At 46.8% G+C, this 25,826-nt stretch overlaps 1 protein-coding gene across 1 annotated transcript in view; it reads left to right on the plus strand.

Moving 5' to 3' along the window:
- Window positions 1-19,989: 19,989 nt before the first annotated feature.
- The window catches only part of WWP1 (WW domain containing E3 ubiquitin protein ligase 1), a 99,300-nt gene continuing 93,463 nt past the window's right edge, over window positions 19,990-25,826 (plus strand). Inside the window, exon 1 of the mRNA XM_083187358.1 lies at window positions 19,990-20,146. The gene's annotated coding sequence lies outside the window, so the exon portion shown is untranslated. The remainder of the gene's footprint in view (window positions 20,147-25,826) is intronic.

A 25,826-nucleotide genomic window follows, 5' to 3' on the forward strand; every position in this document is an offset into this window, starting at 1 on the left:
AGGCTGCTGCCGTGAAACTACACAAGTACCGTTTTGTGATATCTCAGGGCTTCCATCTGCCTGAGAAGCTAAACCACTAGTTATGAACATAGGTCAAGGCCTTAAGCTTTTCCTTGCCACTGTGTGTTGTGAATAGCATATTGCCAATTTTATGTTTCTCATTAGATACCGTAATTAAAAATCTATTTTTGGTTATTAATTTAACTTCTTACATGCCCTCTATGACATTGGGCATCGGCCTTAGCAGACAACATTGATAGAATTACATTGTCAATGTCATGTCTAGTGGCAGCAGCTTCATCACTAGGAAGTGGTTCTTGATCTTTCACTAATTTTCCCTCCATATCTTTATCCTCCATTTCACACTCAGAAAGTGGCAGCAACCAGTTATAGGGCAGAGAGTGACAGCACCCAGTTGTAGGGCAGACCAGGCACCCCTGGACTAATAGAACAAAGCAGACAGGGCACCCTGGAGTAAGACAGCACACACAGCAAGGACCCACCCAACGCCACCACCCACCCACCCACAGACAGACAGATGTCTGTCTCCCACACTCTCCTATGCTGGAGTGAAGATGGAGCAGTTTGGTGGGGACTTATATAAGATCCAAAACCTGCCAGAATCCGACAGTCAGAAGATGACGTTTTGCCTCATTCTGGAATCAGAGTCTGTCGCGAAAACACAAGCCAGGCTTGGGATCCAGCCTCGGATTGTGACGTATGGGGGGCTCATTCCTAAAATAAAGCAGAAATTATATACTCTGCTGTCTGCAAATGAACAGCAGGTACCACACACTCCCCCAAGTCTCTCTGTATACTCATTTTTTTTATCCTATGGTATTTTTTTCCACCAAACAAGTCCCAACATTGGATGAATACAACTACATCATTTAAAGTGCATAGACATCTAGAGACTTCACCAGCAGACAAAATGCTTCTCTCTTCTTTTAATATGAAGATTCACATAAGCCGTTAAACACTGGTGTTATTCCATGGATCATTTCTGACCCCCATACAATAGTGCGATTTGGGCCTTCATCACTTAGGGCCTTATTTTGGTTCATTCTTTCTGACAAAATCCTTCTTAGATGGGCAAAACTATGTGCACTGCAGGTGGGGCAGGTGTTACTTGTGCAGAGATAATTAGATTTGGGAGGGGTTTTACTTCAAAGTGAGATCTATATTGCAGTGTAAAAATAAAGCAGTCAGTATTTTCCCTGCACAGAAACAAAATTACTCACCCAAATCTAATTCTCTCTGCACATGTTACATCTGCCCCCCCTGCAGTGCACATGGTTTTGTCCATCTCAGAAGGATTTTGTCAGAAAGAATTAACCAAAATAAGGCCCTTAATTTGGATGAATCGGGACGATTAAATCTCATGAAAAGTGTCAAATGGTATGTCATTTACTTACGATACCGATCTGATGCATGGTCGCTTGCACATCGGATTCATAGATTATCTGTCAGTGCTGCAACAAGCATTTATTGTAATCATGGAATTTGTCAAAAAAAAATATTCAAAGATTTAAGTATAAGACGTAGTGCACAACATTTATTCAGGGAGATATACATATTTGGATTCTATACTGTATAAGTTATTTTTAATGGAATCCTTGACTGAGCGATCATCCTACCTAAAAGAAACACAGGTGTTCATTTCTTTTGGATTAATACATTTATTGGGGGATTGTTCATTTTGCATATAGCTGGGAAAATGTATGCAATGGTTATTATTTGCACCCAGGAGTATATATAATAGGCATGGGTCTTCAAACTGTGGCTCCCCAGATGTTGTGAAACTACAAATCCCAGCATGCCTTGCCACAGTTTTGCTATAAGGGAGTGTTAAAACTGTGGCAAGGCATGCTGGGATTTGTAGTTTCACAACATCTGGAGGGCCACAGTTTGAAGACCCATGTAATAGGGCCTGACTTTGCCTTAAGTGTGGAATGTTGGACAATAATAGCTGTATTTTTAAAAATGGCATTTATTTACAAGGTATAACCAGGTGGGTCTTGCTATGTAAATGATTCAGTGGCGGAACTTGTGAGTGGTTTATTCAGGTGCAAAAATAGAATTTCAGCCCCCTTCCTCCACTCCAACCCAAGTTCACAATATGCCGCATAGTAGTGGGTGGCAGCAGTGAGCCCCTTAGTCTTCAGGGGCCCCAGTGCAATGCACCTGCTGCACCAATTGTAGTTCTGCCTCTGAAATGATTGCTGATTTATAAATACAGCCACCTCCCACACATTCAGCAAACTTGCACTCTATTACATAGACCGAGCAGTATTTCACCTTGGTATTTTCTGATTTCGAAACATATAAAATAGCTCTTACAAATCGCATGAAATGAACAGCGTGGTTTTTCGTTATCAGACATATGAAAAGACAGCTGTCATCTTTCAACAACATGGCATGGTGACAAGGTGTGTGCAAGAAGGAAGTTACACATTAGTCCAAAGCGGTCGTGTGCTTCTCACATTGTTGCAGTATCTAAAATGGCCAATCCTGGAATTGGGATCGGCCGTATCTCGGGATTTGGCCCCAAAATTGCCAGGATTTTGGGATTAGTCTGCACAGGGGTGCAAGATATGGCAGAGTTGCATAACATAAAGGGATAAAGGACATGGGGTTTAAGAAAACAAACTGTGGTCAGATCTGGGATCCCACCACAGACGGGTGTAAGCCGGTCCCACCATGGGCATGGTGAGCAGTCCAGCTTAAAACAAAAGATGGATAAAGTTCAAGTAATGTTAATTGCTCAACCAAACCTGAGCAAAGTCGGGAACCTCAGCTAAGGTTCTATAAATAAGAGAAATTATACAAGAACAGAACGAGCTATAAAGAATTCTTATATTAAATAAAAGCACACAGCACACATACTGCATACTCTTATGCTGGGTACACACCAGGACGACTAGGGCCCGATCCCCACAATCTACAGTAGATCCAATTCCGATCAATTGGATGTAGATTGTGTGCTGATTGGGCCCTTTTCTGACCTGGTGTGGACCGATACCGATCCGATGCGCGGTCCCGCGGGTCGGTCGTTATTGAGATCCTACCTGCTGCAGGTAGGATCTCAATGACGACCATACAGCCGGGTGCGGGTCACCATCGGATCGGACCCGCTCACGGTGCACATCGTGAGCGGGTCGTGCCCCCCCCCGCGTCACCGTGAGCGGGTCGGACGAGACACTGACGACCCGCTCACGATATGCATCGTGAGCGGGTGGTCCTGGTGTGTACCCTACATAACTGTACAGGGATATAGACTTCATCATTTTGTTATTAGGGTCCTTCTATCATGCATGGTGCTAGAGATCCATAGTTGCACAGCCCCAGGGAAGTGGCTGTGCAATACTGTACAACCATTATGACAATTCAACCAATATGATAATACTGCAGGAGGCATCTGTATGTAAGTCAGGCTTTGGGATCAGAGTAAAGGTTGTTCGTCACAAAAAGTGACCCAAAGGGCGCCTGAGTAGAGTTGTTTTGCTGGAGCTGCGGTCTCTGGAATTGGGAAGTCTAGCCCAAAAGAGTTACGTGGAAGAAAAGGGGATTTAAGACCGCGCTAGCTAAAAGAGGTGTGCAACAGGTGTACTTAAAACATTTATTTTGAAAATGGGTATATGTAAATATAAAAAAATATACAATAAAATGCAATAAAAAGATTGGGGGGTAACACAAGTATAGTAATAAGAGCAGGGATATTCACCCACAGTCCAATGGTGGTAATGTCCTGTGTCCGTTCCTATAATACCTCCAGGTAATTATCTTATAGAATGCCAATTGCAATGAGGATAAGGAAGAACTGTTGGTCTCCAAACCAGGGAGCTCCCGATATTGGGGGGTGCTCTACCCGGTGGGCTTGATGTTGTTGCCACTTGATTTCCTTGATGGGAGTGATGTTGATCTCCTAACCAGGGAGCTCCTGATGGGGAGTGGTGCTCAACCTGGTGGGCCTGATGGTATTGCCGCTTGATACAAGGAAGGAGACAGTTCTGGAGGTTGGTCCGGTTTCAGGATGAAGATGATCCTATTGAGGGTATATAAACCCTACTAGTGAACATCACAGGTATCACCTTGATAAAGCTTATAGCGAAACGCGTTGGTGAAGGGGAGCAGGGACACCCCTATCTACAGACACCCCTTTTTTGGTCGCATCGCCTACCCAAAAAAATTTAACTAAAAGAGATCAGAAAGTCGCACATATCCCATAATGGTATTAATTAAAAAGTACACTTCAGCCCGCAAAAAATGAGCCCTCACCCAGGTCCGTAGGTGGAAAAATAAAAAAGTTATAAGCCGCAGAACATGGCGACGCAAATTAGAAAAACTGTAAAATTTTCTATTTTTTTTTTTAGTGGTAAAACGTAACGAAAACTATATAAGTTTGGTATCACCGGAATCGTAACGACCCATAGAATAAAGATAACCCATCATTTTAAACGAACTATGAACTCCAAAAAAACCGTAACCAGCGCAAAATTGTGGAATTGCGTTTTTTTTTCTTTTTACCCCACATTGAATTATTTCCCCAGAATATTATACGGTATAGTAAATGGTACCATTAAAAAGTACAACTTGTCCCGCAAAAAAAAAGCCCTCGTGTCTATATAGCTGGAAAATTAAAAAAGTTACGCTTATTTGAACGCGAGGAGAAAAAAAAAAAAAAAAGTTAACAAAAAACGCCCCGTCGGGAAGGGGTTAAAATAGATTGGCAGCCTAGAGCAGTGTCAGACGTAGCGTACATTCAAGGTTCCCCACACTGCGCACATATTCACCTGGCCTGCACACTCTACCACTACCTGGCCAGCAGCAGCAGGGCAAAGCAGTGCCATGATTCGCGGGTGGGAAAATGGGCGGGCCTAATATGTGACATGCCCCCCTTTGGGAAAATATGCAAATGCATTTAATCCTGTCTCTAATTATCACCCAACGCTGACCAGTGACTGGATCACCACCATTACTCAGGTCCATAGTCACTTACCAATCTGCCCCCCCATGGATAGAATTAACAGAAGCCGATACACAATGATGTTGAACGTATCCATGTAGGACGATAAATATATTACACTTATATTATATACATAATGCAACTTCTAAGCCTCTTCCACACTTTCACTTGAGGGGTATGGCTCAAAGGGTCGACTGCATAAAGATCGACTTGCATTAGGTCAACCACTGAAGGTCGACAGGATTGGAAGGTCGACACAATCATTAGGTCGACACTGGGAAGGTTGACAGTAAAAAAAGGTCAACATGAGGTATTCCCGTTTTTTTCCCCACATGTTGACGTCTAATGGTGTGTACATACGGTGCGATATGGCTTCCGATGTTGCCGATATAGTGAACATCGGAAGCCATATTGCATGCCGATTGTGTACTTTTTAGGGCTTGCGAGCCCGATGCGCTGCCAAAGCGCGCTCCCGTGTGAGCGCAAATCGGCAGCGACATAGTGAGGGCAGGCAACACTATATAGTGCAGATCTGTACTATATAGTCTTTGTGCCTTATACTCACATGGCTCCGGCGGCCAGAGGGGCTTCTCCTGGGGCTGCAGGGCTGATGCGCAGTGACCCGGAAGTCCGCCGTATAGAGGAGGGCGGGGGGTGTGGCCTCTGATGTATGCATGGGGGGCGGCAGGGGGAAGCTGTTGCTGTGCCGCAGCCCCGGGTGTCGCAGCACCCTGCCATCTGTGCCCCTGCCCGGCACCTGGTGACAGGTATCGGTACTGTCCTCTCCTCTTCTCTCTTTCATGCCGTCTGATGCGAGTCCCGATGCGATCAGATCAGTTGATATGTACCCAGCATTATACCGGCCGTGGTGAGGACCTGGGGGGGGGGGGGGGGGGGGGGCCAGCATCGATGTCGGCAGTGGCAAACAACGGGGGGGATGGTTGGGGCTACAAGGTCATTGGTAGGAGATTACACACTGAAATGGGAGTCTCCTGCAGAATGAATGAGGGTAGGCAACTATGATATATACAGTGACTAAGTATGTACTATATACATCCAGGGGCGCTGGAACGTTTTTAGGTTGGGGGGGGGCAAGATATAATCTCATTTTGGCGCCCCCTAAATTGCTATATGTTACCCCCAGGCACTATACACACTGGCAGCGGCATATACACGTGGGCATTATACACAGGGCAGCGGCATATATGCATGGGCATTATACACAGGGCAATACGGGCACAATGCTGGCAATACGGGGACACTGCTGGCAATACTGGGACACTGCTGGCAATACAGGCACAATGCTGGCAATAAGGGCACACTGCTGGCAATACGGGGACACTGCTGGCAATACGGGGACACTGCTGGCAATACGGGGACACTGCTGGCAATACGGGGACACTGCTGGCAATACGGGGACACTGCTGGCAATAAGAGCACAATGCTGGCAATAAGGGCACACTGCTGGCAATAAGGGCACACTGCTGGCAATAAGGGCACACTGCTGGCAATACGGGCACACTGCTGGCAATACGGGGACACTGCTGGCAATACGGGGACAATGCTGGCAATACAGGGACAATGCTGGCAATACAGGGTCAATGCTGGCAATACAGGGTCAATGCTGCCAATACGGGGACAATGCTGCCAATACAGGGACAATGCTGGCAATACGGGGACACTGCTGGCAATACGGGCAATACAGGCACAATGCTGGCAATACGGGCACAATGCTGGCACTACGGGCACAATGCTGGCAATACGGGCACACTGCTGGCAATACGGGCAATACGGGCACAATGCTGGCAATACGGGCACAATGCTGGCAATACGGGGACACTGCTGGCAATACGGGGACACTGCTGGCAATACGGGCACAATGCTGCCAATACGGGCACAATGCTGCCAATACAGGGACAATGCTGGCAATACGGGCACACTGCTGGCAATACGGGCAATACGGGCACAATGTTGGCAATACGGGGACACTGCTGGCAATACGGGGACACTACTGGCAATACGGGGACACTGCTGGCAATACAGGCACAATGCTGGCAATACGGGCACAATGCTGCCAATACAGGGACAATGCTGGCAATACAGGGTCAATGCTGGCAATACAGGGTCAATGCTGGCAATACAGGGACAATGCTGGCAATACAGGGTCAATGCTGGCAATACAGGGACAATGCTGGCAATACAGGCCAGCATTGTCCCTGTATTGCCAGCATTGTCCCTGTAATGAATACAGGGACAATGCTAATAATACAGGGCCAATGAAGGCTGGGCAGCTCCTTAATTTTGCTCACCTCTTTGGTGGGTGGTCGGGCGGCTCCTTGATTCTGCGGGCGGGAGGGCGGCTGGGCAGCGCCGGGCGGGAGGGAGGGCAGCCGGGCAGCGCCGGGCGGGAGGGAGGGCGGCCGGGCAGCAGAGAGGACGGCCGGGCAGCGCCGGGCGGGAGGGAGGGCGGACGGGCTTGGCGCGCGCTGGCCGCATCGTCAGCCCCCGCCCACGTGAGCCGCGATGGGACGGTCACTAGTCAGGGGAAGGAGACGTCACGTCTCCTTCCCCTGGCTTCCGCACTGGCGTCTGCTTTGGCGCCTCATGAATTTTGGGGGGGGCAAGCTGCCCCCTCGCCCCCCCCCCCGTTCCGGCGCCACTGTATACATCTATATTTGTTGTATAAGTCATTGGCATTGACTTGCATGTTAGATTGTAATGGCTCACCAGATTGTGCCTCATTTCAAATAGCCTCCAGCATCTGGAGGTGAAGGAGGAGCCTGCGCTGAGTGCTCTGGGAGAAGTGGGCTTCAGCGGGGCAGCTCAGTGGAGGCAGTGTGGGGTGTCAGAGGCCGGGCCCAGGACAGCTGTGCCCACAGCAGCACCACCTGTAGTGCGTATGAGTGGATGCATATTTGCCCAGCATTAATTTCTTACACATTAGCTGAGCTGGGATAAACGACACCATGTAATACTGATCAGGCAGCAGCTACAGAGCTCAGAGAGTAGGTGTCCCATGTGCAGGATCCATGCAGTCTGCCTCCTCTCTCTCTTTGGTGGCACAGCTGAGCGCACTGACTCAGCCAAATCCTACTGAGCATGTGCAGGTTTCCTGGTGGTTTTTGTACTGCGCATGAGCAAGTCTTTAGGTATACTACAGGGATGCAGGGTGTGCGGCGTGGTTCCCTCTGTGAACTACACACCCTGTAGTCATTATAACAGTGATGGCTAACCTTGACACCCCAGCTGTTGAACTACACATCCCAGCATGCCCTGCTAAAGCTTTACAATTTGGCCATGCTAAAACTGATGCAGGGCATGCTGGGAGGTGTAGTTTAACAACAGCTGGAGTGTCAAGGTTAGCCATCAATGCGTTATACTGTAGATAAAGTGGAGAAGTTGCCCATGGCAACCACAGTGTTGTCGAGGAAGGGCTGCTTCCACTGGTCAAATGTGATATAAGGATAAGGGGCAGATTTATTAAGCCTGGTGAGGTGATAACGCACCAGCCAATCAGCTCATAATGGTAATTTTCCTAACCCAGCCTGTAACTTGACAGTTGGGAGCTGTTTGTCTGGTGCCACTTTATCCCATCACCAGGCTTCATGTATCTGCACCACTATTTGGGGTAGTGCTCACCCTTCTATAATTTATACGGATATTAGAAGTGACCGGGGAGATGAGACCATGTACAGGTCAGTAGCCTTGGTTATTACATAGGTCACAGACCTCCGTGGGGACTTCTTATATCCACAGTAATGTACAGAACGGGATATATTACACCTTATGTTACACAACATTACATAACAGTGTGTAAGCAGCATCTTATGGCGTCGTGGTTATCGGTACCAATAACTATATTACACTATGCGGCTGAGCCTGAGCAGCTGCGTCACATTTTGCAGCTGTAAAACGCATCAACTGAACCAACAGCATTGTTGGCGTATGCAAATGAGCAAAACCTGTGATATGTGTGTAGGTGTGCAACAGCAGTGTGAGAGATAGGGTTGTGTCACACATCACACACACACGCATGTTCTGTTATTATACAGGGTTTTATTGTACATTGGTTATACATAGATACACGGAGAGTGATATCGATAGATAGATAGATAGATAGATAGATAGATAGATATCTATCTAATATGTACAATATTTACAAATATACAAATATACATATATACATGAATGTGCCGTCGTCCTCACTACCGACCAGCAGTAGATCTGCAGCCTGATGACAATAAAGGCCACAATGACGAATAGCACATATAAAAGTCATTAGGGTCCATGTCTAAAGACTCAGACTCCTATTCTGCATGCCCAGTGCCAGATGCCATGTCACAGCTCCCTGGGCAAATTCTGCCTCCATCTCCACTGCCACCGAGCTCCTCAGCGGCCTCCTCAGGCTCCTCCTCTTCATCAATGGGGAAGAGGGTTGGTGTAAATCTACAAGCCTTGAGGCGTCGGTTTCTTCTGCGGCTAAACACCGGTCGGCTCATGTGGACATCCGCAACAAATTCTGCCTCCTCATAGTCCAATGAAACCCGGGTACTCGCAGGTAAGTCACTGTCACAGCATTTGCCTATACAGCAGCCCATCTTCACTTAGAACTTCTTCCTTCATCCAGTTCCAGTGAAGAAATGAGCCTCAAGCCAAAGAGCTTACATTGTGACATCATGCCTCTGCGACTTCATCAACAGGACCTCTTATATGTCTGCTGGCTTGATAAAGTATATGGGGATTGTAATTAAAATAACTGTCCCCCGATAATTATCACTAGAGACAGGATTATATGAAGATTGAAATATGCATGAAAAATACTTAAAATATGCATGAAGTGTTAAAATATGCTACATTAAATAATTAAAAAAATTAATTTTTAACTTATTTCTTTAAAAATTAGCATACAATTAGTAAGCAGTAGAATAACATTGATCATTAACAATTATTTTACATTTTGTTACTCTTGAAAACGTAAACAATCAGGTACTGTTCCGAATTTTCGGTAGTAAGATTGTGTCTTCTTTGATCACTCAAAATATTATTATACAGTAAGTGGAAAAGGACCATTCCACATTCACTCAGGTAACTGGGCCGTATTTGAATTTGGGTGCTATGTTAGCACTCAGCAGCGTCCTATGCTCTTCTGGCATCAACTACATGGACCCTCATCTCCAGCGCCGATGGATCAGCATAGCATGTGAAGGCGGCGCAGTGGAAGGCTTCCTCCCTGTGCCGCATACTCACTGTGGCCCGGCGTTTCCTCTGCGCAGTGTGATGTCACAATCCTTTAGTCCACCTCCTCTGCTGTAGAAGTCTCTCTCTTGGCGCAAAGTCCCAGGCCAGGAGCAGGCAAAGGTTCAGGAGCTTTGTGACGGCATCCGCCCCAACTGATTTTTGTGTCAGACGTAGAGTACATCTATGGTCCCACACACTGCGCACATATTGTCCCAGCCTGTACACTCTAACACTACCTGGCCAGCAGCACCAGGGCAAAGCATTGCTGTGATTCACGGGAGGAAAGGGGGTGGGGCCTAATACGTGAAGTGCCCCTTTTGGAAAAATATGCACCATCACTAGATTTTAGGTAAAATATGCAATAACCAGTAAGAATGTGCAAAATATGCAAATACTTATGCAAATATGCAAATGCATATAATCCTATCTCTAGTGATCACGTTCTAGCAACATCCAGAAAAAGATGCGGTGCCCTATTGCTGGATCACAGATTACATAGCATATGCGGTCCTTTTTATACAATATACAGTATGCTTTCCCATTCACCACAGCTTGGGATGCTGTCCTGTTTGGAGATCAGACGTGTAAAGGTGCCTATACACGGTGCGACAGAGCAGTGCAATGTGATGCGCGCTCCCGTGCACATACCATCGCACCGCACATAAAGTCTGTTAAGCCCATGCTTTTAGTAATAGATTGCATCATATATAGTACTAAAAGCACAGAGTTCATCGCACCGTTTATGAGCACCTTAACACAACCGATCCAATGTGCACAGGGCCTTGCATTGGACCGGATGTCTTACATATGCGAATTGGCCAATTTTCACCCAATTACTCAGGCCGATCCATCGGAATTGGGTGAAAAGTGACCAGATCCCACTAGTGTATGGCCAGCTTTATAATCTTCTGCCCACCAGGGGAGGAAACACTGGGGAGAAGTAGGAAGGCGGATGTGTGCTGCAAGAAAATGGCCTCCACTTTCCAGCATGTTGTTTGCTTTATGAGCTCTGCGCCAAAGGATGTGTGATGATATACAGGTGATTCATAGGAAATGTGTAGCTGTTTACCTGGCATGTGGTGAAATTTGCCACAGTATAGCCCGTACACACGGGGCAATGGGAGCCCCGTGTTGAGTGATGTGCTTAAGCACAGATCGCTCAGCACACATACTATGCACCAGCGATGTGTGCTGAGCGATCTGTGCAGACCGGTGTTCTTGGCGATATAACTATTTGACTGCATGCAGTGAAAATCTAGTCAGGTGATGGCGACGCACAGGACCACACATCACCGTTGCTGGGGGGGGGGGGGGGGGGTATACACATGGAGCGATCAGTGTGTTATTTCTATATGTCATTTTATTGGATTTATGTTTTTATGCATTATTGTTAGTTTATTAAAATGGATTACACTATATATTTTCTGTACTAAATTATCTTCTATGGTGAAGAGATTTAAATCAGATTTGATGAAATTGTATATTCTAGGAAGTTGGTATTTCTGATCATTGCACACTTTTGTTTTTGTAAAAGCCTAAAAAGCCCCGTACACACGGGGGGGGGGGGGGGGGGGGGAGATATATTGCTCAGTGTCTCCTTTGCATCAGCGACCAGAGATGATGAAAAGGAACCTCTGCTGGCGGTGCTGCAGAGGTAATCAGCTGGCAAGCTCCTGCGACCAGCGATTAGAAAGGGGCTGAAGACGGGAGCGCGCACCCGGCGATTTATCGCCGGGGCACACTCCCAATCACTGGTAATATGGTCGCCAGCGACCATATTTCCAGCGATTTCAGCCCCTATCGCCCCCGTGTGTACACAGCTTTAGGGTTCTCCCTATCTGGCTGCTGTATTGTGCGCATTACTGAGAATTTTTCCTCTTTAGTAATTTCTAAGCGATCTAGTCAGAATTAGCCCTTCAAACCGTAAGCAGCACCTAATGCATACTTGCCTACTTTTTAAAACTAGTGTCAGGGAGATTATAGTTGGTAGTAGAATTTTGCACGGCACTCCATTGAAGGGTGTGTCTAGTTCCATATATGGAGGGATTGTGAAAAGAGATTGTGAACATGGCACCTAGAAGCATGGGTGTGCACTGCTACATCTGAGAGGAATCTTTTAAAATGGCTTGTATTTAAATGTAGATGAGCCCCAAAGCAGTTAGTAAGAGCTACTATACTTGGTAAAGTGCTGGGAAATGGTGCTGATGATTCAATGTAAATGTATCTGTCTCTCATTCCTTTTTCCCTAAAAAATGTAACAGTATAATGTGGGCTAGGTGCCATGAGGGAGATTGCTAGACTAATCAGGGAGAGATAGGGTTACCACCTTTTTGTTGAGAGATTCCCGGACAGTGACCCGCCCCTTGACACACCCACTGCCCCGCCCCTTTGACCCGCCTTATGTTGAGATTTTTTTAAGCTTTGCTTCAATTGATTTTGCATACCATAATGCCAGTTACATGTTACATCACACGCAGTAATGCCCATTACATGTTATGCCACACACCGTGATGCCCATTACATGTTACACCATACACCGCAATGCCCATTACATGTTATGCCAGGACTCAAAAATTTTTTTGTAAAGTGGGGATAATATTTCAACATAGTGCCGATTACACGTCACACACCCATTACATAGTATACAAAATGCCATAGTATACCACATGCCATAATGCCCATTACATGTTATGCCACACAACGTGATGCCCATTACACATTATGCTTATTACTTGTTATGCCAGGACTCAATTTTTTTCTAAATTAGGGACAACACGGACACCGTAATGCCGATTACATATCACACACCCATTACATAGTATACCACATGCCATAATGCCCATTACATGTTATGCCACACACCATAATGCCCATTACACCAAACACCGTAATGCCCATTACACATTATGCTTATTACTTGTTATGCCAGGACTCAATTTTTTTCTAAATTAGGGACAACACGGACACCGTAATGCCGATTACATATCACACACCCATTACATAGTATACCACATGCCATAATGCCCATTACATGTTATACCAAACACCATAATGCCCATTACACCAAACACCGTAATGCCCATTACACATTATACTAAACACCATAATGCCCATTACACGTTATACCAAACACCGTAATGCCCATTACACATTATATTAAACACCATAATGCCCATTACACGGTATCCCAAACACTGTAATGCCCATTGCTACGCCTCACATGATGCCCATTACATCACACACATTCTAATGCCCATTACACATTATGCGACACACCCTGATGCCCACACTCACACACACACACACACACATGGTGTGACGGGGGCACACACAGGGTGACATGGGCACACACAGTGTGACGGGGGCACACAAAGGGTGACAGATGAATAAACAATAATAGTGTTATAAAAACCAATTACTATAATCAGTATGAACATAAATATGTAACACTGCCTCAAGGTGTGACAGCAGAGGTACAGGGGGATTATTAGGACACAGCCAGGTAGTGTGGGAGGAAAGGGAAGTTTGCAGCAGAAATAAAGAGCAGATGCCTGGATACAAGCAGTCACAACATGCACAGTGTACAGGCACCAGAGAAAGCGCCCGAGGTGAGTTGCCTACCTGCCCCAGGATCAGTTAGCCAACTCTGCCGCTTCTCGGGTCCCGCCTGCACTCAAAGAGCCCAGTGAAGTAGACACTGCAGTGCGGAGCGGGGGTTCAGCAACAGCCACGCACATGGGCAGGAGGAGGAGCAGGCACAATTACAGCAGACTAGTGGCAGCCAGATGGAGCACAGCTCCACCCCCAAGATGATAGTCAGGAAGCACCCAACCACTGCCAGACTCCGCTGGGACAACGCGAGGTCAGGTGACCCCATGAGACGACTGAGAGGAGGAGGCGCGTCACAGTGCTTGCCCAGCGCCCAGGGGAGGGGCGGAGAGTCGCAGCAGCCCAGGGCAGCGGGGGACAGAAGAAGAGGAGGCGGCTTGGGGGGCGCGATCGCTGGCGGCAGCAAGGTGATGACATGTCCTCTGCCGCCGTGCCCACTGCCTCCTCCTCCGCGGCGGCTGTAGGGATGCCCGCCACCAGCTCCAGTTCCCGGACATTGAATAGTCCGGGAACGCCACCTGTCCGGACTCCGGACACCCGGTCTAATTACCGGACTGTCCGGAGTAATCCCGGACGGGTGGTAACCCTAGGGAGAGAAGGAGATTGCTGCTATTTCAGGGAGTTTCAGGGAGGGTAAGCAACTATGACCTAATGGCAGGTGGGCCCGGAGCACACAACCATTATGTGATCTGGTCAGCAAGTGGTATATTCTCCCTCAGACCTACTTTACCTGACCAGACACATACGTTATACCAGGGTTGCCTTCCCTCCCGGATTGGCCGGGAGGGTCCCGTAAATCGGGAACCCCTCCCGGCCCCCCCGGAAAGGTGGGCAATCCTCCCGGATTCTGGCTCACCCTCCCAGCCACATTGTTTAAATACCGCAATTCACGGCTATTCGCCGGGAGGGGGTGGGGCTAAATAGGCAAATATCACCATTTAGCCACGCCCCTCAGCGGGGGGGGGGTGGGGGTTAAAGTTCGGGGTGGGGCATGATGACGTCTACATCGGGCCCCCGCCCCCACACGTGATGCTGACAGACTCCTCTCCGGGCTTGAAAGTAGGCAAGTATGCTTTATACAGTGTGTTCTCCAGCACATGCCTGGGCATGCATTATAGATTATTCAGATTTGTACAAGGTTAACATCATCACCCTTACCTAATAATAAATAGTAGACAACAATAATCAGATTTAGCTCCCACAGTAGATGGAAAATCTCTGTACACAATAAACTACATACATTTACAACTTCAATTTAATAAAAATAATAAACCTGCCTACTGGGCATAGATTTCTTTTACTAAATGACTGTCATTTTCAGTCTTTAATGCTAGGTGGCGCCATTAGAGCATGTTTTCTTACCTGACAATTACAACTAGCTGCAATAATAAGATATTGGGGGTTATTCAGACCTAATCGCACAGCTGTGAATTCACAGGTCGGGCGATTATCAATAGACTGTGTATGCATACGGCTTGTAGTACACATGCCACAAGGCCATCCTGCAATAAAATCCTGCTACTTTTTTGATTGCTGGCTGTACGCAAGTTTACCGTAAGTTACAAAAAGGTGTTTGGGGGCGGTAACCAGCCATTTTCTGGGAGTGTCTGGGAAAAGTGCTAATAAAACAGGTATACAGTTAGCAGCAGTTATTTTTTGCAAATTTTTCCAATTAGCCCTGATGCGGTGCGCTCCTCTACCCGATGTCGGCATTTATCAGGGCTTATGCTTCAGGTGCTTAAGGGCGGCACCCAAAGCAAAATCCACAATAAGCAACCGCAGGAGTCTCTATAACACATGATAAAGGGAATTTATCCCTCTGTGTAATCGTACCATTGTGGGCCCTTTTACAGCCAACAAAAATGGGATACGGTCACTAGGTCTACATGCATTAATTCGTCAAGCAATAGGTCGACACCACTAGGTCGACATGACTGAAGATTGACATGGGGGTAGGTCAACAGGGTAATTAGGTCGACATGGGGGATTTCACTTTTGTTTTAATTTTCCCATCACTAGGGCGTGATGGGAGAATAAAATAGTGTGCCGAGCGTAGCTGTCCAAAACAAGTGAAAAACCCCATGTCGACCTTTTGACTGTCAACCTTTAGTCATGTCGACCTAGTGGTGTTGACCTAATGCTTGTCAACCTAGTTGGTGTCTATCCAATGATCCATACCCACAAAAAAGAGAGCTGTTATTGGTTACCATAATGATAACCATGTCATAAAATGTAATATCTGGCTGTTTTATCAGCCAAATATGAATTGCATTTAATTGGATGCCTCTCGTGTCATAATGTTGGTGCATATGTATGGTGCACAACTGCTAGACAGACATCTAAGGAGATTATATAATAGAGCTCCTTCTCAGCCTCTGAGGATAAAGCTCTAGCCCTTGCACTCCCCTGCAATATACTAAAGGTATATAAAGTATAACTATCATATTAACATGACAAAACACAAAAGCCAGAAAGAGCCATGTTTGGAAATGAGCCTATGAGACAGCAATGGTCTATAGCTTTAAAAATACATTAATAGTTATGGAGCTAATGCTTCTATAGAGTAGCTGAAAAAGAAGCGTGGAATGGCTCTGGAACAGCTCTGGTGCTGGAGTGGGGTTCCTTGCGAAACCCTGGTCTGAAGCTGAAAGTCTGTCTTGGTTCTGGAGCCAGCATGAAGCCAGGGTTGGTGTCGGATGGCTTCCCGACAGAGCGGGATTCCGACGGTCAGTAGACCAACATTAGAATCTGAAGTGTTAAAAGCCTGACAGTTAGGAACTTGACTGACAGGGGCTATTCTCCTTCGGGGTGGTCTTCGACCCACATAGAGGGAGAATATAACCTGTGGCAAGCGCACCAAGCCTGCAATGGGCCTCATAGTGCTCTCCCCCTGAAGGAGTCCCGGCAGTGGGGATTCTGAAGTCAGTCTAATGGTTGTTGGAATCCCACCTGTCGGCAGCACATACCACACCCTGGGCCAGATTCTCTAAGCTTCAAAAGTGATAAAATAGAGAGTGATAAACAGCCAGCCAATCAGCTCCTGCCTGACATTTTTCAAACACAGTCTGTGGCATGGCAGGTAGGAACTGATTGGCTGGCTGTTTATCACTCTCTATTTTATCACTTTTGAAGCTTAGAGAATCTGGCCACCTACTGTAACAGGGTGAAGGAAGTACAGACTGCTGTACATTAAGTGATTAGAATACTGGATGCATTATTTATCATAAAATATCCCAGGTGGAAACCAAAAGCTGAAGGAACTTCTTACGTTATGTTTGTATTAGTATAAGAAGTTGGTGAAGGTTCCTACATTTTGCTGTAGAGTCCCTTTAATTCATAACATGAGTTATTTCCGTAAATTCTTGTGTCTTTCAGTGCCTGGGATACTCTGCTAAAACTGGGCAATAACTGAAAGGCTGTGGTTAATTAGTCTCAAATGTTTCAGTACACGATACATTTGTAAAAGTCAATGGTTTAATTTTTTACAAGGGATTTACACAGAGCCAGATTGTTAGATTTCTTTACCAGTCAGTACACAGGCCAAGCCCAGTAATGATATCCCAAGTAGGGGACTACCGTGCTAATGGGCTGTAGTTGTGGGCAGCCAGATTAACTACCTTGTAATAATATAAGTAACCGTTCTAATGTGGGCTCTGTGCGCGTGCAAGAGGAATATTGTGATGCATATTGATTTACTGCTGCCCGCCGCCAGCCATAGGGTGATATTCTGTATACTTATGAAAGTATTTTAATTACTTACTAAATGTTTTTAAAATAGAAGCTGAGTCATACTTATTAGTACCGAAGTGTCATGTGGAGTTGGACCTCTACTGATATAACAGCCACCACTCCTCTAGGAAGGTTTTCCATACCTCCCAACATGACCCTCTCCAGGAGGGACACAATGCTCTGCTCCTGGACTTCCCTCTTAATGTATAATTGCAAGCACCTGTATTGAACAGGGTAATTGATGAGAAAGGTGTTTCACCACAGGTGATGGCAATCAATAATTAAGAGGGAAGTCTAGAAACAGAGCAATGTGTCCCTCCTGGAGAGGGTCATGTTGGGAGGTATGGTTTTCAGCTAGATTTTGGAGCATGGCTGCAGGGATATACAACCAACCACAATAATATTAGTGAGGTTCAGCACTGATGTTGGACGATAAGGCCTGGCTTGGCGCTGACATTTCAATTCATCTCAATGGTGTTCAATAGTGTTGAGGCTCTGTGCTAGTCAAGGTTTTCGTCACCAAATGTGGTAAAGCACTTTATGACTCCCACCTATCAAGGCCGCATTAACAATAGGGCTGATGGAGCTACAGCTCCAGGCCCACTCTACAAATATGCCCACTTTGTAGCTGAGGGCCAGGGCTTTCCAACGAGCCCTGCCCTGCATTGCTAGCCCCACCAGAACCGGAGATACCGTCAGACAAACCTGGAACGTTTTCCCACAGGATAACATGGGACCTGCTAATTCCGACCCCCGCCCAGTTCAAACGGCTGCCAGTTCCCCCTCCACCATCACAGAAGCTCACGGTTCGAACCTAGATCGTAGGGCCTTCAATCTGATACCAGGTTGATCCATATGGGTTCATTGGTTCCAGAGATATTGTGGGTAAACCGATTTTTCATTTCTGAAATGTAATTTCATGGCTGTTCATGTTTGAGGGCAGATTTCTCTGGAACTAAACGGTACAGTTTTACAGGACCAAAATCATTCAAAGCCCACTCAAAAGTTCTTAAATATGATACTGGTCTCATGTAAATGGGTCAGTTGGTTCCAAAGATATAGCTGTCGTTTAAAGGGGGGGGGTTCTCTCCCCCTCACACCAGAAAATGTAGGAACTAGGCTGGTGTAAAAGGGGATGGGAATTTCCCTGCATGATCCTGGGACCATATTCCCGGGTAAATCCATGCATTTTCTGGTGTGAAAGGGGTATTATTTCAAATAGCCGGGACCTGCAGTGCTATGAATACAGCCGGGCAGCTCCCTGCTCTCTGCCCAGCTGTCATTTCTGCCTGGCAGCGGCTGTCCCCCAGATACTGCGAGCATGTATTCCCCCTTGGCAATGAGCATGTAATCCCACATGGCAACGAGCATGGTACCCCTGGGAATGAGCATGTAACCCCTGGTAATGAGCATGTAGGTAAGCGCACTTATGTAGCATAATTTTGAATAGGCATCATGGTGTTTGGCATAATACGTAATGGACATCATGGTGTGTGGCTTAACATGTAATGGGCATTATGATGTAAATTTTTAAAGTGTGCCTTTTGCACGCAATGCCCCGTTTGTGAAGCATATTGTGCCTCCTATAGGAGGATCCTGACCAGGTCGGATAAACATGGCGCAAGACAGTAATGCAACTGAATCACAGCATACACAGACACACACATAGTAAGTACGTTTTATTTATAAAGTGCACTTTCTCCAACAGGACTCAAGGCGCTGACTACACTGCCCAACACAACCTTGTCTACATGGTACACTAATTTGGAATCCACGGTTGAAATCGACAAATTGACAGCAAAAATCATAAAGTACTCATATTGTCCTTTTCATGTGTCGACCATTACCACGTCGCCCTCTTGTTTGTGTTGACCTTTTTGTCTGTCAACCTTGTGCATGTTGACCTAGACACTGTCGAACTTTTGACCCTTTACACTTCAACTCGTCCGCTTGCTCCCTTACTCCTGCCCCGTGTCCCTCCAGCCAATCTGCCCATTCAACCTCCTGCCCTGCTGTACTAAAGCACTATGCCACTCCATCATCTGCACCCACTCCGCCACGTCACTCATGCGACTCCTGCCATCTGTGCCACTCCAGCCCTCTCTGCTACCCCAGCATCACCCCCGGCTCATGCCTATGTCACGTAAGCCTCTTGCCCCCTGTGCCACTCCAGTTAAGGCGAACTCCGAGTTCCACACGCTAGAGCCCTTGGATCCTAGTGCCCGGAGGCTGTGCCCCGGGCACAGGCCCTTCCCGCCCGGACCAGTTATGCGGCCTCCCTAGGGCTGTTGGCAACAACTCATGTATCCAATCCCAGCCATCAGCAGCCCGCTGCCCTACTACTGACTCCCTCTGAGCCCTCTCACTCATCACTTGACTTTACTTTAACATTAACAGCAGCGGCGTCGTCACGCCTTTTTAGTCACGCCCCCCATGCCGCCCGGATAGGGCTGAGGGGAGGTGACGTCGGGTGGGCGGGGCCAGCTGTGTGATGGCCGCAGCGGAGGTGTCAGGACCGGGGAGAGTGTAAGGAGGAGAACGGCGACAGGAGGGAGGCCAGCCAGACGGCCCGGGCAGGGAGGTCGCGTACGGGACATCCACCCGGTACGTATCCCGCCGCAGCTATGTATCATACACACGAGTATATATACACGCACTGACGCGGTGACTCAGGCTAGCGGTCTCCTCTGTGCAGCTGTCTGCCCCTCTCACTGTCTCCCTCTCTCTCTCTGTCTCCCCTGACCTGAATACAGCTGTCTGTCCGGTAATGGCTGTCAGGCTGCTTGCATGTACCTGACACTGCCAGACCCTCACCTTCTGACTACGTATATAGCAGCTGCTCCCCTCATACCCTATTAATGGCCGTCTGGCCCCATTTGCCCACACAGTGGTGTCTGGCTGCCCATGGATGGAGCCTGCCAGGCCCTGGTTTCACTCATTGGCGCATAGCTGACACCCAATCGCCCAGACCAGGTAGCCTGGCACACTGTATGGTGTATGTCTGACCCCATTGCCCAATCCGTGGCTCCTGCCAGGCATGCACAGTGGTGTCTGCTTTTGTACCCCTGACACCCAAACTGCTGCTTCTGGCTGGTCCCCTGTAGCATGCCCCTGCAGCAGCTGCATGGCTCACTGTATGGTTTATGTCTCGTCCCCCCATCGCCCAATCTGGAGCATGCCTGCATATTTATTTATTTACACTTTCTTATATAGCGAAGCATGTTCCGTTACTCTTTACATACTGTTTGGCATAAATTTTTGTCCCCCATTTCCCAATCCTTAACTTCTGGTTGGGCACCCATCTGCCTGCCTGGCACACTGGATGGCACCTTTCTTTGTCCGCTCTGTCAAATTGTTAGTGGTAAATGCTAACGATGCTTTTACCATGTAAAATACAATTAAATACATACGCATGGAAGGGTAGGATTTTGCAGAGTATAAATCTGCACCATTTGCACCAAAACAAACCAAAAAAAGACCGGGCTTAGGTCAACATGGCTAAGGTCGACAATGGGAAGGTCGACATGAACGTTTTCGAGCCAACTTGCGCCGACAGGCGGTATGTCATACCCTACCATCCACTCCATGGCATTGAGGAAGATATACTAGTGTGCAGAGCGCAACAAGGCACCTTGGCCGAATCATGGTGAGCGCAGTGGTACACTGATACGGTGTCCATGGCAACATATGTTGGGACAAAAAAGTGAAAAATCTCATGTCGACCTTGGCTATGTCAACCTATTTCATGTGTTGACCTAATCCCTGTTGACCTTTAGTGGTCGAGTTAATGTATGTCGACCATATGACCCATACCCCTCAACTATTTGTCCTTGACTGTGTGTTTTATGCTTTTATGTATCCTTCAGCACAGCTTCCAACTGTACCGATTTGGACAGTACAGTATCTGTTTGTACCTGCTAAAAACCCCTGTTTAGATTGTATCGGTTTTAGCTGTAGAAGAGCACTGGACAGATGGCTCCTCCCTTCACCCTCTTCTGTACCTGTGACAGGTGGCTCCTCCCTTCACCTTGTTTTGTACCTGTGACAGGTGGCTCCTCCCCTTTCTCATTCGCAGCTCAGCTGTGACCTGTGTTGGAGTATGCACAGTGCTGGAAGCACACCCTGCTGCATAGCACCCACCCCTGCATACAAAACCTGCAATACTGCCCTGAGGTTTGCTCCATAGTGATGCACGGCTCCAGTCCGCAGAACGCATAGTGCTCCTCTCCTCCATGTACATGTCTGACAATATGGAGGCCAGATCCTGCAGCACCTCCATCAGGTCGCCCATCTCCTCCTCACAGTGGATCGCTGATGGAAGCAGGCAGGAGGTTACCACCACCATGCTGCTGCCTGGGCTTCCTGCCTGCTGCTCTGCTCCAGCAGGCCCGTCATCATCCCAGCCATAGCCAGCGCTGAGCACAATGCCAGCTGCTGCAGGTTATAGGTGGGAGGTGTGTAATACATGGTAAGCCATCCCTGTCAACACACTCACAGCACAGTGGTAGGCTTATTAGGACATTATGTAAATGTTACAGATGTACCAAGCTTTGGAGAGAGATAAAGTACCAACCAACTTTATCTCTCTCCACTTTATCACAATATATAGCCCCAAGTAGCATTGATGAGTCAGCACTGACTTTCCCTTTACCCATGGCCATGCCCTTCTTTGGCCGCACCCCCTGTTCCACCTTTCCCCTTACAGCTGTTAGAGCAGGCATGTCCAACATTGGCCCTCCAGATGTTGTGAAACTACACATCCCAGCATGCTTTGACACAGTTTTGCTATTAGAGAATGCTAAAACTATTGCAAAGCATGCTGGGATGTGTAGTTTCAAAATATCTGGAGGGCCAACGTTGGACATGCCTGTGTTAGAGGGTATGCTCCAGTGTTTATATAATCCAAATCTTTATACACATACTTATGTCATCCAATGTGTCACATCACCTTAATCCCCTATTACATGTTCTTCTTCTCAATCGCTCTCTACCTGACTGTACACCCCTAATCTCTGCATGCATTGTTGTACGTATTCTGATACTGCTGACCTGGGATACCCTTCCTTTATGCTCTACCTTTTTTTCACTGTGTCTCTTTAATCTCTCCTCCCCTTTTGCTGTCTGCTTATTAACCACTTGATGTTGTTTGCTGTAAGCCCCTCCTTTTAGGCTGGCCTGGACCTTTCTGCTCATTTGACCCTTTTCCTTTCACCCTCATTGTCTCTCTGGACCGTCTGTAGCAGCTACGAACAAAGGTTAACAGTTTCAAGTGCAAAAAGTGTTGCAGATGATAATAGAGAGTGCCATAAATCACATTGTATTTGTACACGTCACTTGTATCTACATCTTTCTTATGCCTGTTACTCACTCTGCAGTACTGTCAATGTACATGTACACAAGTGCCAATGTCATCTGGGCTGTACTGGCATATTTATTGCAAAGTCACATTTAGCTGTGCCACTATATTTACTCAGGATTTCTATTTTGTCTCTCGGATGCTCTGCTCTGTGATATTCTGGTATCTGACTTAAGCTGTTATAGATTGCATTGGTTGCTATTTCCGTTTCACTGTGTGTGTGTGCCAGGGCTCAGTGCCTTCTGAGATCTCATGCGTTTCCTCACCTGGGCAAAGCTTCCACTGCAGGACTTCTAACACTTCCTGTGATATCTCAGTTTTTCCACTATTAAGGCTACATTTGCCATATGTAATGTTCTTCCTGCTCTTGCAGTAACTTTCAGCTCAGTCTCTTTAAGTTGTTATTTGAGTATAATGTGTATACTGTAGATGTATAATGTGTGTTTCTCAAACACTATGCAGTTTTCGTTAATGATATTATTGTGCCTATCTTTAAATGTGTATTCGATATATCGATAACGATGTGCGCTCCCACAGATGGTTACCGATGACACCTATCGTCTGAACACGTAAATCTGATTATATCGTTTAGGTCATTCCTTTTCACGACACCGCCAATATCGTTAACTATGTCGGTGGTTTTGTATAATATATAGTGTGTATGGGGCATACCATCCGAGCCTGTATGTTACATGTGGGACACAGTTTATTTGTAAGGCTATTGCTGTATTAGTTGTGGAAGTGTGGCCCTGTTCTAGCCATATACACTTGGTGCTCAGGTCGTTAGTGGCACACTGCATTCAGCACAAGTGCTGCAGGATTCAGGACACTCCATTGCCCATATGAAATGTAGACTTGGGACAAGGGCTTGTTATAATGTTAGTATCTGAATGTGACAGTATTGTCCATATCAGGACACAAACTTGTTTTCGTTTTGTATTGAGAAATAATTAAAATTCGTTCCATTTTCAGACTTTGTGTTATTGCTGGGAGGCCGGGGACTGTCAATCTGTCTCTGTCCACTTTTACTCTGATGTGGGGTACACACCAGGACGATATGGCCCAAAATGAGCCAATTGGCATACAATCTCGACCGATGTATGTAAATCGGCCATGTTTTGTGCCATTTTGCTGCCCCTTTGATGCGATCCCGATCCGATGCGCACCCCGCGGGTCGTTAGGTCTTTTCTGAGATCCTACCTGCTGCAGTTAGGATATAAGAAACGTCCATTGTAGTGGCTGCAGGTCGCGATCGGATCGCAATCACATCAGGGGCTTTTTCTGTGCGGGTCGGCAGCTCCGTCATCTCGTGAGCGGGTCGTATGTTCCTGTGACGACCTGCTCACGAGCAGCATTGTGCTGGTGTGTACCCAGCATGAGACTGGGTTGCCTGGACACACTTGGTGCACTCATTCCCTCTCCCCTGTGTTAATGCAACACCTCAATAATGCCTCTGCATGTTCAGCTACTGACGCCTTCCTTGTTTACATACTAGGGGCAAGATGCACTAAGATTCAAAAGTGATAAACAGCCAGTCAATCAGCTCCTGCCTGACTTTTTTCAAACGCAGTCTGTGACATGGCAGGTAGGAGCTGATTGGCTGGCTGATTATCACTCTGTTTTATTACTTTTGAAGCATAGTGCATCTGGCCCTGAATCTCCATTAGAACATCATGATGATTGTCTTCATGGGTCTGAACCAGGTCTGCGCCTGAAGACTGTTCTGACAGCTGAGTAATCCATCAAATTGGTAGTTGATATGGATGGTGTAAATAATTACACCCACACATCATATTGCAAAAGCATGGTCACCCACCTGCATGTTCCAGTTAGTTTACACACTGTTGTATGTGTCCTTAAACAAGATCCCCAACATTTTAGCAAAAGCTTATATTCAGAAATGCCAGTGAGGGTGGAAAGCACCTTACACACTCCAAGGGCATGTCAAGCACTGTAGTATTCTGCAGGTCATGCCCAACTTCATATGTTTGTTATTTATGGTAACGAATGATCATCGACAAACACAACTATGCTACAAAAACAATATTTGAGTTGCTAAAAAAACAAACATCTGGATTATCCCTCAAAGCAGTTGTCCGGAGACAGGTGTCACATGCACTTCACCTCATGCTAGATACGCTATTAAACCGACATTAAGGATAGGTGGGGGGGGGGGGGGGGGGTTAGGAGGTTGGGGTTGCCTAAAGGTGCGTACACACGTACAGATTTTTCTGTCTGATCTATCTGGTGGGAACAAAAACCTGGAAATGTATGAGAGCAAATGGCAATCAAAAAATTGTTCCCAAACACTTGAAAACAGACAGTGATCAGCCAGACAAATTGTTTAAATCATTCTGATATAATACATTTATCAAAGCATATATTTTTTGCGGTTTTCCTGCATTTGGGTGGACATTTTTGATTGTCATATGCTCCCATACATTTCCAGGTTTTTGTTCCCACCAGATAGATCAGACAGAAAAATCTGTATGTGTGTACGCACCTTAAATTAGATGGGATATGGTCCTCCCGTTGATTGCTGAAACACTTGGGTGCCTTACAAAAGATTAAAGGCCCATACACACACTCAAAACAGCATGTTTGAGTGGCTTTCAGCTCAAAGCCGCCCAGTGTGTATGGCACGGCGATGAGCGGTGCTGCTCGCTCCCGCAACATCGCCGGGAATACCACTCATCCGCTGGTTATACCAGCAGATGAGCGGCTTTCAGGACGGCGTTGCATAGCGCTCCGTGTGTATGCACTGAGCGGCTTTCCCCGCAGCGATGAACGCGATCATCGCTGTCCATACACGCTGGGCATAGTCGCCCAGTGTGTATGGACCTTTAAAGGTGCAACACCGTTGCTTTGTTTCGGGATATACATATAACTCTGACATTGCTGTTACTCCTCAGTATGTAACGACAGTAT

The sequence above is a fragment of the Crinia signifera genome, chromosome 5 (genome assembly GCF_055691185.1).
Source record: "Crinia signifera chromosome 5, ASM5569118v1, whole genome shotgun sequence".
In the NCBI taxonomy this organism is placed as follows: Eukaryota; Metazoa; Chordata; class Amphibia; order Anura; family Myobatrachidae; genus Crinia; species Crinia signifera.